This window comes from Schistocerca americana, chromosome 6 (assembly GCF_021461395.2).
Source record: "Schistocerca americana isolate TAMUIC-IGC-003095 chromosome 6, iqSchAmer2.1, whole genome shotgun sequence".
Lineage (NCBI taxonomy): Eukaryota > Metazoa > Arthropoda > Insecta > Orthoptera > Acrididae > Schistocerca > Schistocerca americana.
The window spans coordinates 204,298,859-204,316,675 of record NC_060124.1 but is presented as its reverse complement, the minus strand read 5'-3'; positions in this window follow the sequence as shown (position 1 = coordinate 204,316,675).

The following is a 17,817-nucleotide window of genomic DNA, read 5'->3' as shown; positions in this document are numbered from 1 at the left end:
TTTCAGTATAAAAAACAATATCCCTTGTATCCCCATGTACTCTCTATGAAATTTGCCATCACTGTTGTCACGCATCTGTCGTCCAGTTTCGCCAATCAGCCGTCTGGTCCCTGGCAGAGCAACTCTCATGAGCTAGCGATCTGACATAGCCTCATAAAGAAATGATTCCATGTTTCAGTTGCTAGGAAGCTAGACGAGTCAACCTGGAATCTCACCGTGCACAGTTCACTCGTCTGACACCTCATGTGACTAGAGTACTGTACTGAGTATTCCTCCCACACTGCGCATGACTTTAATCTTCCTTGTTATGCGGTTTTCGCTGACAGCTGGCATTGCGCTTTGATCTTCTGTTTTCCGCAAGAATTCTGCGAACTACTCTCATAAAAATGCAAGGTATTTCCTGTCTTGCGTACTTCGTCAAACACCTTTTACTTTTTTACTCATTTGTGAAGCGCTTAGATGCAGTGGCAAATAAGGATACCAATCCAGAATTTATAGCATTCATTGTTTTTGAAATTTGGATACGTGACTGCTTGAAGTCGATATTTTATTTTATTGAAAATCCTGACTCCTGTATGTCTAGTTCAAACCATCATATTTACAAAGCGCTGATTGAGAAAAGAGAACAAGTGAAATAAATGGGGAATGAACAAAACCGAAGGAAGATAGTGAATAAATCTGATGAAACAGGCTGCGACAATACACTGGAAGAAAGGAGTATAAGGGCTTAGCGTCCTGTCGACGGTGATGTCATTAGAGAACCGAGCACTGGCTTGAGAAAGGACGGGGAAGGAAAACATTCATTAACAAAAACTGATAGATAAAATTTTATATGGAAATCGTTACACTTAACAACGGATAACAAAATTGAATTTACCATCTGTATCACTAAGTGGATAATATGATCACCTGGTTCCTATTGTAGACTGCCTGTCTTGCGGATTCCAAGACCAAGAAAAATTTGCTTTTCAATGTTTCATATACTTTCCGACAGAATTTAAAAATTTCTAGTGCTGTGATAACGTAGTCATTAAGATTTAGCTTGATTCAGATATAAAAGTTAGAAAGTGTGTATATATCTTGAGGCAGCCTAACCCAAGGCGCTCGAAGTACCCACTATGAAAAGGGTAAATAACATACACGAATAATTGATGCCGCACTGAATGCGGTATATTTTACTCCCGCCTAACTGTTAGTTTCCGATGTTCCCGCTAGGTGGCATGCGCGAATAAGTTATTCCAACAGTCATCATGCAACCGTGAACGGTGCAGTGTGTGCGCAGTGCTGTTTACGGTTTCATGAATCCAAATCCGCTACTGTAATTCACAGGCAATTTATGACTAAATATCGCAAGCCACCATCTCAAAAAGTAACTGTTATTAATTGTTACAATCGTTACACCGAAAGTGTCTGCGTATCACAGAGGACTCCATGCCAGGGCAGGAAATTGATTACAGATGCGACATTTGTCGTGTTTCGAAAGGTAATCACATTGAACATTTGTAAATAAAACTTTAAGATCCACTGCATTCAGTGCTGTATCAAACATTTCTGTAGGTTATTTACATTTTTCACAATTAAAGGTTACTTTTGTGTAACTGATTCATGAACAACCTGTGCATGGCAGTTTGATTTTATAGAAACCCGGAGGGTGAGGGCTACTGGTTGTAATCTAACATTTGCGTAATTAAAACTTAACAGAGGGGGAAAAGGCAGAAATTTGATTTGTTGTTTGACCTGTTAATGTAAATATTTCTGCGAAATAATAAAAAAAAATCATACTTTCTTTTGTAATCTTTGCGTATCTCAGCATTCTACGTATCTTCTGTATAACTGTTACGTCAGTTTATCTGTGGTTGCGACATTCAGTTATCACCTGTCATTGCCTAAGGGGCCGAAATTCTTGTTCGTGTTCAAATAAATGTTTTGGAGAACACCAGGAAAGTGTTCCTTATTTAATATTGTTGTCTTGTTCTGCCAAGCAGCAACGGAAATTCATTAAGACACCAATCGTATTCACTTGTTTTATGAGTGCAGAGATAGACCGACTGTGGTGTAATTGAATCACACCGTATCTTCTCATCTTATCTGTTTACGGGCCCCACATTTCTTTAATCTGATGGTTAGCCGTCAGCCCGAACACTCTGAATGTTCAGCCTGACCTTTTAGTGCGCGGCTTAACCAAAATCAGACACGTGAAAGGACTGGGCCGGGGTTTCACCATTTGGCGAACTTTTTTACCATTAAACTAGCCGTATACATACTGAGAGAAACAATTTCTGAGATCAGCAACAAATACATGAAACAGGAAGTAAAAAAAGTTATGACCAATTCAATCACCCTTTTTTTTTTTTTTTTTTAATCAAAGCGGACAAGAGCTTGAATACCAGCAACAGTTATAAAATGAAACAAGGCGTTGTATCAAATTATAACTATTTTTAGACAAACCCGTAAAACTGAAAAATCTAATGTCATATTACGACCAAAAGCTATTCTCATTTAAATCACAGGCTGCATATATTTTAAGAAAGTACACTGTTTGGGATAACAGTAACGGGTGTAAGTCAGTGAGTGAAAAACATATTTAATATTTGGCGCTAGAGTCTTTTCTCTCCTCTTCCTCCCCCCCCCCCCCCCCCCCGCCCCCTCCCCTAGCTTAATAAACGTTCAATATCAAGGAACTCTGCCACGTGCAAGTCCGATCACAGCTAACAACACGCGGCCACAATTTTCGGCAGGGATAAGTCCTTTAAGCACAAGGTTTAAGCCACGCAGTGGAAGTTATATGCATTTCGTCTTAGAAAATTTGAGTGGTAACACCCAACACAATAAATAGAATCCAACAGGGTGATGACCTGACAAAATAAGGAATAGCTAAAAACAATCTGTTTGCATCTAGGCACCGCAGATGCACCGCGCCTGCCTGCCCAAAGTCTGTGCTATTACAGCCGTCGATATTAAAAGAAGGGGGGGGGGGGGGGGGACTGCCAGATTAAATAAACCACTAATCCAAAAGAATGAACAGTTGACAACAGGAGCAGCTTCCCATACTAATTACAAAGTTTAAAAACATATTACACTGTTAGGGGTGAAATGGCTCATTGGACAGCCCGTCAAAAACTGAACGCAGATCAAGCACTAAAACAGGGAGACGGTGTAGTGAACTGTGGAAAAAGAGGAAAAATAGAAACAGTGAACGGTCCAAGCTGAAGATGTGCAACATCAAGCGAACTTGACTCACAAAAGTGTCAACGATATGTGGTCACGATGTTGGACTGCGAAGGGGGAGATCCGTGTTCAAATCTCTCTCGTGCCCACAAATATTCTTTTTTTAATAATATTGTGAACTGTCCGTCCAGTCACTCACGTGTCTGGTCGCTGTATTCAAATTTGTGTCTGTATCATGGTGTAACGTCAGTTTGTGAAAGCGAGGTGTAAGATGTAGTTACCTTCTACCTGTTCTACAGAGGTATCACAAGCTACGACTCTTGCTTTTCGTTTTGAAAGTTTGGCTCTTGATTTTCTTTTTTGTAACATAGTTCATATCCGTTTATTTGTTGTTCTCATTTCTGTGAGAGGTCTATGCAGCATCTTGCCTGCTATTCTTACCACATGGCTCATATTTTATAACGAACGTATAACTGTCAAGACTACAGAAGGAGAACAGACACGTCAATGATAGGACAGTAAGTTCATAATGTTGTTAAAAAAATGGGGTATGAGGGTGATTTGAAAATGGATCTACCACTTTGTAGTCCAATGCCGTGACCACTCAACCACGACATCGTACGTCCTGCAGTTGGGCCAGTGTTGCACATTTTGAGCTTGCATCGTTCACACTTTTATTTTGCTTCTTTTTTCACAATTCGGCGCACTTTCTTCCTGTTATCGTGCTTGATCTGTATTCAGTTTACCGGCCGCGGTGGCCGAGCGGTTCTAGGCGCTTCAGTCCGGAACCGCGCGACTGCTACGGTCGCAGGTTCTAATCCTGCCTCGGACATGGATGTGTGTGATGCCCATATGTTAGTTAGGGTTAAGTAGTTCTAAGTTCTACGGGACTGATGACCTCAGATGTTCTAATTTCTAGGGGACTGATGACCTCAGATGTTAAGTCCCATAGTGCTCAGAGCCATTTGAACCATTTGTTCCTTTGCAGGATCAGTCGTTAGGACCAGAATTGTGTGCTGACATCAAGGGAAGCTATCCGACCTTTCGGTCGAAACGCTGTGATCATTAGAAACCTCTTCCAAAAAACGAACAACTCGTCTTCAGGGACTCCGTCCATTCCGTAAGTGTATGTTGATAAAGGAGATGCATTTTGGAATCACATGAGTGACAAGTGTCTTTCGTGGGAATATACTGTGGAAATGTATACCTGCAAGCTTGGGGATACGTTAAAGGCTCTAATTAGGGCCGCACTCGATTCAACTTTTTATTCGACATGTATGAAAAATAGCTTGAGATAGGAAGCTGTACGAGGGTTTTAATAACGTTTTAGTAATGACCTCGAAAAAATCGAGCTGTGACCATGAAACTTGCTTTATGGTGTTAGTCTTTCTTTGCAGATTCGCCCTCCAGTGCGAAACATTTTCGTAGTGATCGACATCTTGGGGAGACATTAGTCGGAGAAGTCTGCATTTGGCTGTTCAGGAAACGTTGAACCTGGAAAATCACCTCTTCACTCTGGAAATGCCCGCAACGCAATGGTTTCTTCACCTGGAAAAAGAAGAAGAAGTCACTCTGTGTCTTTTACAGAGCATACTGGGGGAGGGGGAAAGGGGGGGGGGTTATATTTGGTAGCCCAAAGAAGCTGCATGTGTGGGAGTGTTCTGTTCAGAATGATTTGGGGCACTGTTGTGGAGCAAAAGCAACCCCTTTGGACAGCTTCCCACGGAGCTACATGTTGATAACCTTCCGTAATCTACGAGACTGCGGTAGTATGCTCCTGTGGCGGTTAGTCAATTATGAACATCATAGCTTAGCCTCGGACATGGTTGTGTGTGATGTCCTTCGGTTAGTTAGGTTTAAGTAGTTCTAAGTTCTAAGGGACTGATGACCTCATATGTTGAGTCCCATAGTGCTCAGAGCCATTTGAATTTTTTTGTATTCAGTTTTTGGCGGGCTTTCCTCTGGGCCGTTTACCACTAATTCTGATGGGGGTTGCGATGGGGAGTTTCCCTTGTGAGAGACGAGGAGGTCGCCGTCGGAGCAGCACCATTCCCCGCGGCAACTCCTGTCTTCCCCGATCTTGACACCACCACCACGCTCCCTAAATGCCTGGCCAGACAGAATCCGGCCTGCCGCTGAGACGGACGGCGCAGCGGGAGGCCGGGCCAGTCAGCGGCCAGGGACGCCACACAGGCAACGACCGGCCGCAGCCACTCTTGGTGGGTCAGCTGTCACACTGGGGAAAGGGCCGAACCCCATTATTAAGCTTGCATGCGTAGCGCGATTGTCTTGGCGTTAGATTTGGAAGCTTCACGCGGGACACGTTATCTTTGTGCGAGTTGTTTTTTGTTACGTGCAGAAGTGAGTAGCTCGCACTAGCGATACGAAATGACACCAACAAGAGGAGATGGTGGGTGCACCACATTAATGGCAAGAGAGAAAGCTGAGGAGAACACCATCGTCTGTGTATTGATCTAGAGTCTGACGAAGATAGGTTCTGTCGCGAGAATGTTTGAGGAACTGCATCGCCTGATAAAAAGACTAGCCATTTGTTTGAGATACGTTTTACCATTTGTGGCCTCTTTGTGCTTCAAAGTCATATAATTTATTCCATTTCAGTTTTGCTGTATTATATGTAAGATTCGGCGGAAGAAAGTGCTATCCCACAACGTAGTTACGAGTGGAGTGATAAATTTATCTGCAGTGTCTCGAATACAGCAAACGATAGTAACACCTAGTTCCGTATGTCCCGCTAGAGAGAACTTTCTACTTAATAGATTGTTTTGTTTCATTGTATTCATAAGACTGTCATTGAATTCAAACAAATATATCTCTGGTCGTTAACTTATCTATTCGTTCTACATGCATAATTCATTTTAATCTTTTCCAAATACTTGACTACAAGCGACAGTCACCAGGCCATAGCTTTTTCTTTTCGGTTAGGACGTTCAACAGTCTCAGAAATTGTGAAACAAGTGTGCCAGGCAATATGGACTATTCAACAACCCAAGTATTTACCTACTCCTACAACAGAGATGTGGAAGAAATCTGAAGAAGGATTTCTAGAACTTTGGGGGTTTCCGAACTGCCTTGGAAGCATAGAGGGAAAGCATATCACGTTAAAATGCCCGAAGGATAGCGGATCCCAGTTACAAACCATTATTTTCGCTGGTTCTCCTGGAGATCGTTGATCCATACGACGAGTTTACAGTAGTTGATATTGGAAATTATGGACGTCACAGTGACAACACTATTTCTGAGAATTCAGCTTTCTATCAAGAGTATACCGAGGGCAAAAGTATTCTACCTCCAAATCAGGATCGCGTGTATCATACAAAAAGTTGTATTGTCTCACCTCCTCTATAAGTCTTTCTATGTCCATGATGCATGCACTACGAGCTGCAAGACAAAAACCGCCTCAAGCCGCTGCTTCCAGTGTGACCACAGAGCAGTTGAGTGCGCCAACAGAGGCAAGCAGCCGCTCCGGCTCGCGGCGAATCTGTAATGTCACAACCCGGCGGCGGCCGGTGCGTCAGAGCCGCACTCTGTGTGACCGCCGCCATACAGTAACGAGCGATTCAACAGTGCGGCCTGCCGGCTGCGGTTCAAGGCCACAGGCCGGGCGGCCAGGCCGCATTCTGTCTGGCCAGGCCTTAAATGAACAGTGTAGTATATCGCGGACGCGATCTCACGCAAAAAGAAAGCGAGCCGATACTGCCGAGTTTGAAGCCCTCGCTGTGTTTCAGGGTAATTTTGTAATAATTGCGACCTCTTGTGTACACAACGGCGTGGCTCGCGCAGAGAGACAGATGGTGACTTCGGCAGGCGCGTGTCGGTACAAAGAGCGCCGTTTGGGCGTGGAGGCCGGCGCTGCGCAGAGCGGACAATGAGCGCCGCATCGCGGATGCGTGTCGCGCTCCGTCGCCGCCACATCCGCCGCTTCCGGCGCTGCCGCGGGCCGGCCCTGTATAGCCAGCCTCTGGCCTGCCCCACGCCGGCGCCAGCCGCCACCCACTGTCAGCGGCAGATGCGGCCCGTATTCGACAAAGTACTGCACCATTCCTAACATACCAGAAATCTATTCGCAGTTCCAGCTGCACGATGTGTCCGTGACAGTGAAAAATTGTGCCGGACCGGGACCCGAACCCGTATGTCTTTGATGCTTCTGAAGCGAACGTCATGAAGTGCTTTTTTCTGTGTGGGAAAGAGGTTGAAGTCACTAGGGCTTAAAGCTGGGGAATTTGATGGGTGGTACAGCACTTCTCACGAGGGAACCTCCCCATCGCACCCCCCTCAGATTTAGTTATAAGTTGGCACAGTGGATAGGCCTTGAAAAACTGAACACAGATCAATCGAGAAAACAGGAAGAAGTTACGTGGAACTATGAAACAAGTAAAGCAAAATATACAAACTGAGTAGTCCATTTGCAAGACAGGCAACATCAAGGAGAGTGTGAGCTCATGAGCGCCGTGGTCTCGTCGTTAGCGGGGGCAGCTGTGGAACGAGAGGTCTTTGGTTCAAGTCTTCCCTTGAGTAGAAAGTTTCATTTATTTTATTTTATTTATGATTATCACATCCGCAAGAAAACCTAAATCGGGCAAGGTAGAAGAATCTTTGTACCCATTCGCCAAGTGTACAAGTTAGGTGGGTCGACAACATATTCCTGTGATGTGACGCACATGCCGTCACCAGTGTCGTATAGAATATATCAGACGTGTTTTCCTGTGGAGGAATCGGTTGACCTATGACCTTGCGAACAAATGCTTTTGGTTCCCATTCGAGAGGCACGTCCTTTCGTCTACTAATCGCACGGTTTTGCGGTGCGGTCACAAAACACAGACACTAAACTTATTACAGTGAACAGACACGTCAATGAACGAACGGACAGATCATAACTTTGTGAAAATAAAGAAGGTAAACTTTTCACTCTAGGGAAGACTTGAACCAGGGACCTCTCGTTACGCAGCTGCTCACGCTAACCACGGGACCTCGGTGCTCCTGAGCTCACGCTATCCTTGATGTTGCCGATGTTGCACATGGACTACTCAGTTTGTATATTTTTCATAGTTCCACACAACTTCTTCCTGTTTTCTCGATTGATCTGTGTTCAGTTTTTCAAGGCCTATCCACTGTGCTAACTTATAACTAAATCTGAGGGGGGGTACGATGGGGAGGTTCCCTTGTCAGTCCCATCGATGGAACAAATCAGTCACAACTTACGCCATGTACGCCCTAGCATTATCTTAGAAAGCAATGGACGGCCGATGCAGAAAATGTAGCCGCTTTTTTCTCTAAGAAGTTCATTGTTTTGGAATACAGCCTGCGATCAGCTTAGACAAAGAAATGGCGTCACTTTCAGCAGGAGCCATCCATTGTTTGCAGAACAAAGTTATGGTGCATATGGCGGAGGTTGTGACTGATTTCTTCGATCGATGGGCCTGGGAAGTGCTGTGGTCCCCACCACAGTCCACTTGCAACTTCAGCTTCCTAATATGTATGAAGCAGTTTATGGCATTCGCTTCAGAACTATTACAGAGATCCGTCGGAGGAAATAAACCGCTCCACCCGAAGTAGCAACACAAGACGCGCTGCTAAGGGTACCGGTATCCTACGAGTTGCACATCGCTCTCAAGTGCTTATGCACAATACTAGTGGCCCTACTTTGAAAGACAGTAAAACTTTGAAACAATTCTCTATCGTGTATAAGTTTTAAGTAAATAGTTGGCACTGTTAAAGTTCCAATCCTCATACACAGAATGTACTATAGACGCAGACTGATGGAGTTCACGAATTCCGTCCCAGAGGCAGTAATGGCATCGAGAAGGGTATCCGACCACCAACTGCCACTGGCATCGGTCGGTTCATATAACAATGCCGAGCCCACGGTAAGATGCGAAAAGGCGAAAGAAGAAGATTTTTTAAGGGATTAAGTGTGGAAAATTTATCGAGCCACACGATGCGTGCCGGCCCACGGTGGCCGTGCGGTTCTAGGCACTTCAGTCCGGAACCGCGTGACTGCTACGGTCGCAGGTTCGAATCCTGCCTCGGGCATGGATGTGTGTGATGTCCTTAGGTTGGTTCGGTTTTAGTAGTTCTAAGTTCTAGGGGACTGATGACCTCAGACGTTAAGTTCCAAAGTGCTCAGAGCCATTTGAACTATTTTTGAACACGATGCGCTATAGAGCGCTTGAGGATCCATCTGATCAGGAATGTGTTGGTGCTGTCCTGTAAACACAGCTGTTGTCAACTTCCAAACCGTGAATCACCACAGTATACTCATCATGAATATTTAAAACATGGGGAAACACTTACCCATCGAGAATGTTGATGTAAACACCCTTGTTTGTGTTTGACGGTGGCCCGAATGAGCCTGGTCAAGTCATGGTACGTGAGCGGTCGCCTTAACCGCATCGGCCATCCGAGCACGCCCCGAGGACCGACCCAAATTTCCATACGTAACCGTGCGTTTGCGTCCTGTACTCCCGCACAGGGAGAGACTTAATGATTATTGTCGCGGCCTTTTTATCGTTGCAAATCTCCTTCCTTTCAACGGGGTTTTCAATTTTGGAAATGAAGAAAAATGTCAGCGGAGGCCACGTCTGGAGAGTACTGAGGATGAAGCAGTTCAGCGATTCCGTTTTTTGTGCATTAGTCACGCACCCGGATGAATGTGCGGGTGCGTTATTGTGATGCAAGAGCTATGAATTGTCTCGCCACATTTCAGGCCGTTTCATTCTCACATTTTAACGCAGATGTCGCAACACTTCCCGGTAGTACCATCGATTAACAGTTAGTGCCTCTGGCGCGAATTCCTGATGAACTAAGCCTTCAAAACCAAAGAAAACTATCAGCATTGCATTTGACATTTCACCTGACCTGACGAGCTTTTTTTGGTCTTGGAGAACCTTTCCCAAGCCATTGTGGTGAATGAACTTGGTCTCAACATAACCGTAGACCCACAATTCATCACCACTTATGATTCTCTTAAGGAACATCTCGTTCTCATTTGCTCGATCCAAAAGCTCTTCACAGATTGCGAGGCGAAGGTCTTTCTGGTCTTGACTCACGAGCCGTGGGACCAACTTGGATACAACATGATACATTTCAAGATGCTGTGTCAGGATGTCATGACATGATCCAATGTTACATTATTCTGCCTGACTTAGACAGTCACTCTTCCATTGGAATTTTCAGATTCGTTGACGTTCCTGACGTCAGCATCGTCGGTAGACGTCGAAGGGCGTCCTGAACGAGTGTCATCTTTAACTTCCGTCCGCCCATCGCTCATCACCGTAGGCTTCCTGCATCATTTGGTGTCTCTCTATAAAGGTTTTCTTCAGTTTAACGCAAGATTTAATGTAGACGCGTTGCTACCCTAACCCTGCCATCTCGAAATTCGCAAACTGTGCGACACACCGTTCTGTTCAATACAGCACTGAACAACAATTAACTGACACACAACTATGAAACTTCTGGCAGTTACACATTAAACATAGGCCTGTGCAGGGATGACAGCCAGATTTCGCTCGAACATACCAACCCGATCGAAATTACAAATGTTCCACACAATTAGCCTAAAGGGTCACTTTTTTGAAACCTCATATTGTCCCCCACTAAGACGCAGAACTCTGAAATTCAGCCCGAAAGTGCCTACAATTTTTTCTCTGTAGTGCTGCAAAGGTATGGCGCCATCCCGTTATCCTCGAGCTGGATGGAGCTCAAACAGCAAGATGTGGACACATGCGAAAAAAAGGTCAAAGCTCAGAAATTCTTGTGAGCTATCACATTATAGCACCAAATTTTGCCACAATTCTGCTCAACGCAACCACAAACAGGTAAACAATGTTCACTCCCAAACCTCTATTCCTTAGAGCACAATCCCGCGTCCGGCCATCCTGATTTGGGTTTTCCGTGATTTCCCTAAATCGCTCCAGGCAAATGGCGGGATGGTTCCTTTCAAAGGGCACGGCCGACTTCCTTCCCCGTCCTTCCCTGGTCCGATGAGACCGATGACCTCGCTGTCTGGTCTCCTTCCCCAAACCAACCAACCAACCTTAGAGCACAAGAGCGCAATCTGAAGTCAAGAGCGTACAGTCTAACCGCACCCTAAATTCCTAAATTTCAAACAACATAAGGAGTGAGTGACGCGGTCATGCCTACTCTAAGCCACTTCTACGAGGACACACATGTCCACCATCGAGAGTCGCGAATTACAGCTATGCGTCTTTCACCGATTTACTGTTTAGAATTCTGGAGCTAAACAGCAATTGCGTCATCATGACAGATCGCATTCGCTGATATTATATAACCACTGATTGTGAGAAGAGAAATTTCCGAGACTGTATCAGTCAGACGACTCTCAAAACTGTCATTAAACATGAACCTACAAACTTCAAGAAATGGCTACTGCTGAAATTCTGGAAGTACTAAATGCGCTCGTCATCGGAGGCTAACTTCCATTTAAGAAGTAAATTATATGCTGTTGTCGTATATTTCTTGGGCCTTTGGAAAGTATTTGAGCATTGTTTTTAGTTCCGTAGATTTGCGACATTAATTTATAACGTATTCAACATATCGTTCAGTGTAATCCTTGTTACTGACACTTGTTGGGCTTTACGTGATTGAGACACAATCTGCAGAGGATACAAGATACGTAGACTGAGCAGCAAGTGCCGCTCGCCCTGCTTCACCACCACCACTACCACTTATACCAAAGTTGAGTTGATTTTGAAATTTACAACCTCGTTTGTTATCCACTCCCCACTGTTTCCTTAACTCCAACGTTGGTAAGTATTTATAGGATGATAGACGAGATTCGTGCTAGAACTGTTGACATTTTGAAGGCTAGGAACGAATGCTGATGGAGAAGCAGCATGTGTAATGAAACCTGAGGGCGGTCGTTTTTCGCATGCCTCTGCAAACTGTGACCAAATCGAACGAACTGTAGCCCCAACTGTTCACTTGCAGTGCTCTCGTGTTCGCTCGATGTCAAATGGACCTGCTAGGTGGACTGCTTACGATTTATCTTCAGAAGACGAACGCTGAGCTCATGTCGCCTTCGTGTTGTGTTACAGTATCACAGTAGTAAGGTGAGGCTGCTCAAATGATGAGCGATAACAACGGAAGTCGTGCACAGCTGCCTCGTAAGATCGACGTAATGTGCGTTAGTAATCGCAAGACAGTGTGTGATGCGGCAAAGTGGCGCTCCGGTGTCTGCGGGCAAAGCGACTTTGAATTGTGCGCGTTCCAAAAATAGACTGCGTAGAACCGGTGGAGCTCTGCGTTCCGCCGACAGATGGCGCCCGCTGTCGTGGACCGCTGGTCGTGCCAAGGGCCGACGCTAGGTGGCGTCTGCGACCGTGCTACAGCCACGTGCTGCTGGGCTCTCAGACTGCTAAGGCCGGTATTACACTATCAAATTACTTTGTCAAAGATTTGATCAAAGATGTGATCCAATATTCCGTCCAATATATTTGACAAAGATCTTTGACGTAGCGCTAGAGGGGGTATTACACTGTCATCAAATTTTTCGTCAAAGTTCAAGATGGCTGACAACAACTTGTTACAACCGCAGCAGTTCTACGCACTCCAATTGCACTGTGTGCACAGCGGAAAAGAAGTGGGGGAAAAAATGGAACCATACATACGAGGTTGACAGTCTTAAAAGTCCTGGGATTACAACTTGATAATAAATTCAGTTGGGAGGAGCACACCACAGAACTGCAGAAAGGCCTTAACAAATCTATATTTGCAATTCGAGTGTTAGCAGACATAGGAAACATAAAAATGAAAAAGCTTGCATACTTTCATTCCATAATGTCATATGGGATAATATTTTGGGGTAAATCTTGAAGTCAAACAAGTTTTCAAGGTCCAAAAGCGTGTAATACGTATTATTTGTGGAGTAAATTCACGGACCTCCTGCAGAAACCTCTTCAAAGAACTGGGTATACTAACTACTGCCTCTCAGTATATTTACTTCTTAATGAAATCTGTCTTAAATAATATATCTCTTTTTCCAACAAACAACTCAGTTCATACATACAATACCAGGAACAAAAATGATCTGCACAAGGACTTAAAAGCGTCTGTGATCTATTCTGTTACTCGTTTTTATTCTCTGTGGGTGTTTTTAGTATTTGGAAAAAGGGACCGATTACCATCGCAGTCTGGTCCCTTTAATCCCACAAACCAACCAACTTACTTTAGTTCAAAAAGGGGTCCACTACTCAGGAACACTCATCTTCAATAATTTTCCAGGAAACATAAAAAATTTAGTTAGAAATAAAGATCAGTTTAAAAGGAGCCTGAAAGACTTACTACTGGCCAACTCCTTCTACTCCATTGGCGAAATTTTTAATAGAAACAAATGATGTATTGTATTTATTCATACTATTAATATTGTTATTTCAGCTTAAAAAAAATCGACATGTTCCACATCCACGAGGCTCTCCTCAGCACGCATCTATGGAACGAAAAACTAATCTAATCTGGGTGAAGCCGTGGGTTTTACGACGACACGATAAAAGCATTCAACAAAACTTGTTACGTGAGCTTACAGTGGAAGACGTCAAGTCGTACATCAATTACTTAAGAATGGATGAGCATACATTTCTGTATGTGCTCAATGAAGTGTATCCTCATATCACAAAGCACAATATTCACTTAAGAACTGCTACATCTTCTGAAGACAGGCTCAGTATAACACTCCGATTCCTTGCTACAGGAGAGGGTTATGTTAGGTTAGGTTAGGTCAGGTCAGGTCTCCAATGTTCATAATCTATTTTTGTATTCAGGGTGCCTCACGTTGTAAAGCGCCTCATCAGCTTCAGACATCTCTATTAATTTTGTAGTTGTCGGCGCACACCAATTGTATTTACCGGCAATGGTTATAAAAACACTACAGACGACAGTACGCTGCAGCGATGCTAGCGCTCCATGTGGTAACATGTCACATTGCAGTGAACAGAAGACAAGCGGTTTCTTTGATCAAATATACAGCGAGGCCCTAGATTTGATCAAATATTGGACGACATTTGACAAAGTCCCTATTACACTATCAAATATCTTTGACAAAGATATTGGACAAAGAAATTTGATAGTGTAATACCGGCCTAACACCAGGTTCAGCGCTGCAGTTGCTACACATAATCGGAACACAAGATACCTACCCTTATGTCTCAAATCGATGTCCCTGATATCTTCTTTCAAGATAAACTGTAGACTACAACTCTTTTCTGCCTGTTTTGTCCCACATCAGAGATCCCCCTCGTTCACGTTCCTCTGTCTACTTCCTCTTCATACACTGAAGAGCCAAAGAAGCTGGTACACCTGCCTGTTGTGTAGAGTCCCCGCGAGTACGCAGAAGTGCCGTAACATGACATGGCGTGAACTCGACTAATGTCTGGACAGTGCTGGAGGGAATTGACACCATGAATCCTGCAGTGCTGTCCGTAAATCCATAAGTGTACGAGGGAGTGCAGGCACATTGCAAGGCATCCCAGATACGCTCAATAATGTTCGTGTCTGGGGAGTTTGGTGGCCAGCGGAAGTGTTTCAACTCTGAAATGTGTTCCTGGAGACTCTCTGTAGCAATTCTGGACGTGTGGGGTGTCGCATTGTCCTGCTGGAATTGCCGAAGTCCGTCGGAATGCGCAATAGAACATGAATGGATGCAACTGATCGGACAGGATTCTTACGTACGTGTCACCTGTCAAGAGTCGTATCTAGATGTATCAGCGTCCCATATCATTCCAACTGCACCCGCCTCACACCATTGCAGAGTCTCCACCAGCTTGAACAGTCCCCTGTTGACCTGCAGGGTCCATGGATTCATGAGGTTGTCTAAATACCCGTACACTTCTATCCGCTCGACATCTGAGTGTATTGTTTCACGCGCCTGTCTGCAAGGCATAGCTTCTGTCGAAGTAAACTGTAGATGTCGTGTGACTGGGCCTTCCCGTCGGGTACGCCTTTCGCCGGGTGCAAGTCTTTCGATTTGACTGAGCACACAGAATGAAATTCGCAAAGACTTTATACCCTGTTATCGACATTTCCCCTGTTCATTGTCCTTGCCAGTTTAGCAGTGTAATTGCGCTGCAGCGTCACACGCTCATCCGCCGGCCGCCAAAGTTTAAAACGTTTCACTTCGCGTCGATACCAGCATCAATTCCAATTTGTGAACAGTTTGCTTATCTCCTTCGTGGTACGTCGTTTCTTTTTCTTTTCTCCCTCCTTAGAATGAAATCAGCGGCAGTGGAACTAAAAATAACATCAGTACTAGAAAATGCGAATGGAAGACAAAAATTTGTTGGAAGGATTCTAGGAAAATGCACTATAGGTGTAAAGGAAATAGCCTAGAAGATGCTGATGCGCCCAATGCCAGGGAATTACTACAGCTTTTAAAATGGTCTTAGACATGGCAGCAGACATCGAGAGAATTCATAAACTCGTTTTCATGATTAGGAGTTGGTATTACCTATATGCAAATGTGGAAGACGGTTTTTCGGTGAGCTTCTATGGGTATCTATAGAAAGCTGTTATTCTAGGAACAACTTGCGACAATTCTGCTGCGTCATCGTATATCCCGCGAGGGAATCATGGAAATAAGAGGGATTGGGCTCGTCATTCATACATACCTCCAGGAACTACAAGACACACAGAAACAGACACACTTCCACGGATAGAGCCCGGCCAAGTTTGACAAGGGTTGTTCAATAAGGAATGCCCCATTAAAAAAAAAAGCCATTAATACATGTAGACAACGTCCTTGTTGGTGCTTCACATTTGATGTTTATTCTGTGCGCCGATGAAGTTTCGAACCGTTCTGGCAAGTGTCAGAGCCGTAGTACACCGTCAAAATGGCGCCTACATACGTTTCACGTTACAAGCAGCGTGCTATTATTGAATTATTGCGTGCAGAAAAAGAAACCGTGCTGAACATTCAGAAACGTTTGTGTGCAGTGTATGGCGATGCTGCAGTCGATAGGAGTACGGTTGGGCGATGGGTAAAGAAAGTTACAGCCTCAATAAATGTAGAAACAGAGCTCCTTGATCAGCCACGATCGGAACGTCCTATCACAGCCACTGCCCCAGATGTGCTGAATCGTGCGGATGCCTTTATTCGTGGCGCTTCCATCTCTTTGGGCCGCTTAAAGATTCTCTATGGGTAACTGTCTGTGAAGATGACGAGAGTGTCAGTCACGCAGTGAAAACATGGCTACACCTACAGGACAGGAGCTTTTACCAGCAGGGAATACATGCTCTTCTACAACGTTGGCGGCCATAGTACGTGATAGAGACTACGTTGAAAAATAGGACTTGGAGAAGACATATTGATGTATATTGTCACCAATTTCTTGCTGGCCGCTGTGGCCTAGCGGTTCTAGGCGTTTCATTCTGGAACTGCGCTGCTGCTACGGTCGCAGGTTCGAATGCTGCCTCGGGTATGGATGTGTGAGATGTCCTTAGGTTAGTTGGGTTTAAGTAGTTCTAAGTCTAGGCGACTGATGACCTCAGATGTTAAGTCCCACAGTGCTTAGAGCCATTTGAACCATTTTTAGCCCATTTCTTTTAACAATAAATATGTGCTGAGAAAAAAATGAGGAACATGACTTATTGAACCACTCGCGTGGATTCGTAATGGACGTAGTAGCCTAGTTGCACTTTAGGACCTCCTGCAGATAGCTAACACAGTTGACAGGCTTTCAAAGTAGGTTGCTTTCGTGCCTTCCCGGGCAACTGGTGTCAGCGAATTTAGTGAATTAAACATACGTGCCCGTATCGACCACGTTTAACGTGAGTTAAAAACTTGTAGAAATGCTCTGTCCACGGATATGTGCGTATTTTTGTTTGTTTTGTAGTTTTCACGTGTCGTCTGAAATCTGGAGGTACATGTAGTTAGAGTAACTCTGTATACTGGGTTTTCGTATGGTCAGTACGAGCCTGCAGTAGGGTAGAAGAGCGTGACATAGGTAGAAACTAACCCATCCACTTGGTTCTTTATTGTGCACTACTGGCCATTAAAATTGCTACACCAAGATGATGACGTGCTACAGACGCGAAATTTAACCGACAGGAAGAAGATGCTGTGATATGCAAATGATTAGCTTTTCAGAGCATTCATACAAGGTTGGCGTAGGTGGCGACACCTACAACGTGCTGACATGAGGAAAGTTTCCAACCGATTTCTCATACACAAACAGCAGTTGACCGGCGTTGCCTGGTGAAACGTTGTTGTGATGCCTCGATTAAGGAGGAGAAATGCGTACCATCACCTTTCCGACTTGTCGGATTGTAGCCTATCGCGATTGCGGTTTATCGTTTCGCGACATTGCTGCTCGCGTTGGTCGAGATCCAATGACTGTTAGCAGAATATGGAATCGGTGGGTTCAGGAGGGTGATACGGAACGCCGTGCTGGATCCCAACGGCCTCGTATCACTAGCAGTCGGGATGACAGGCATCTTATCCGCATGGCTGTAACGGATCGTGCAGCCACGTCTCGATCCCCGAGTCAACAGAAGGGGACGTTTGCAAGACAACAACCATCTACACGAACAGTTCGACGACGTTTACAGCAGCATGGACTATCAGCTCGGAGACTGTGGCTGCGGTTACCCTTGACGCTGCATCACAGACAGGAGCGCCTG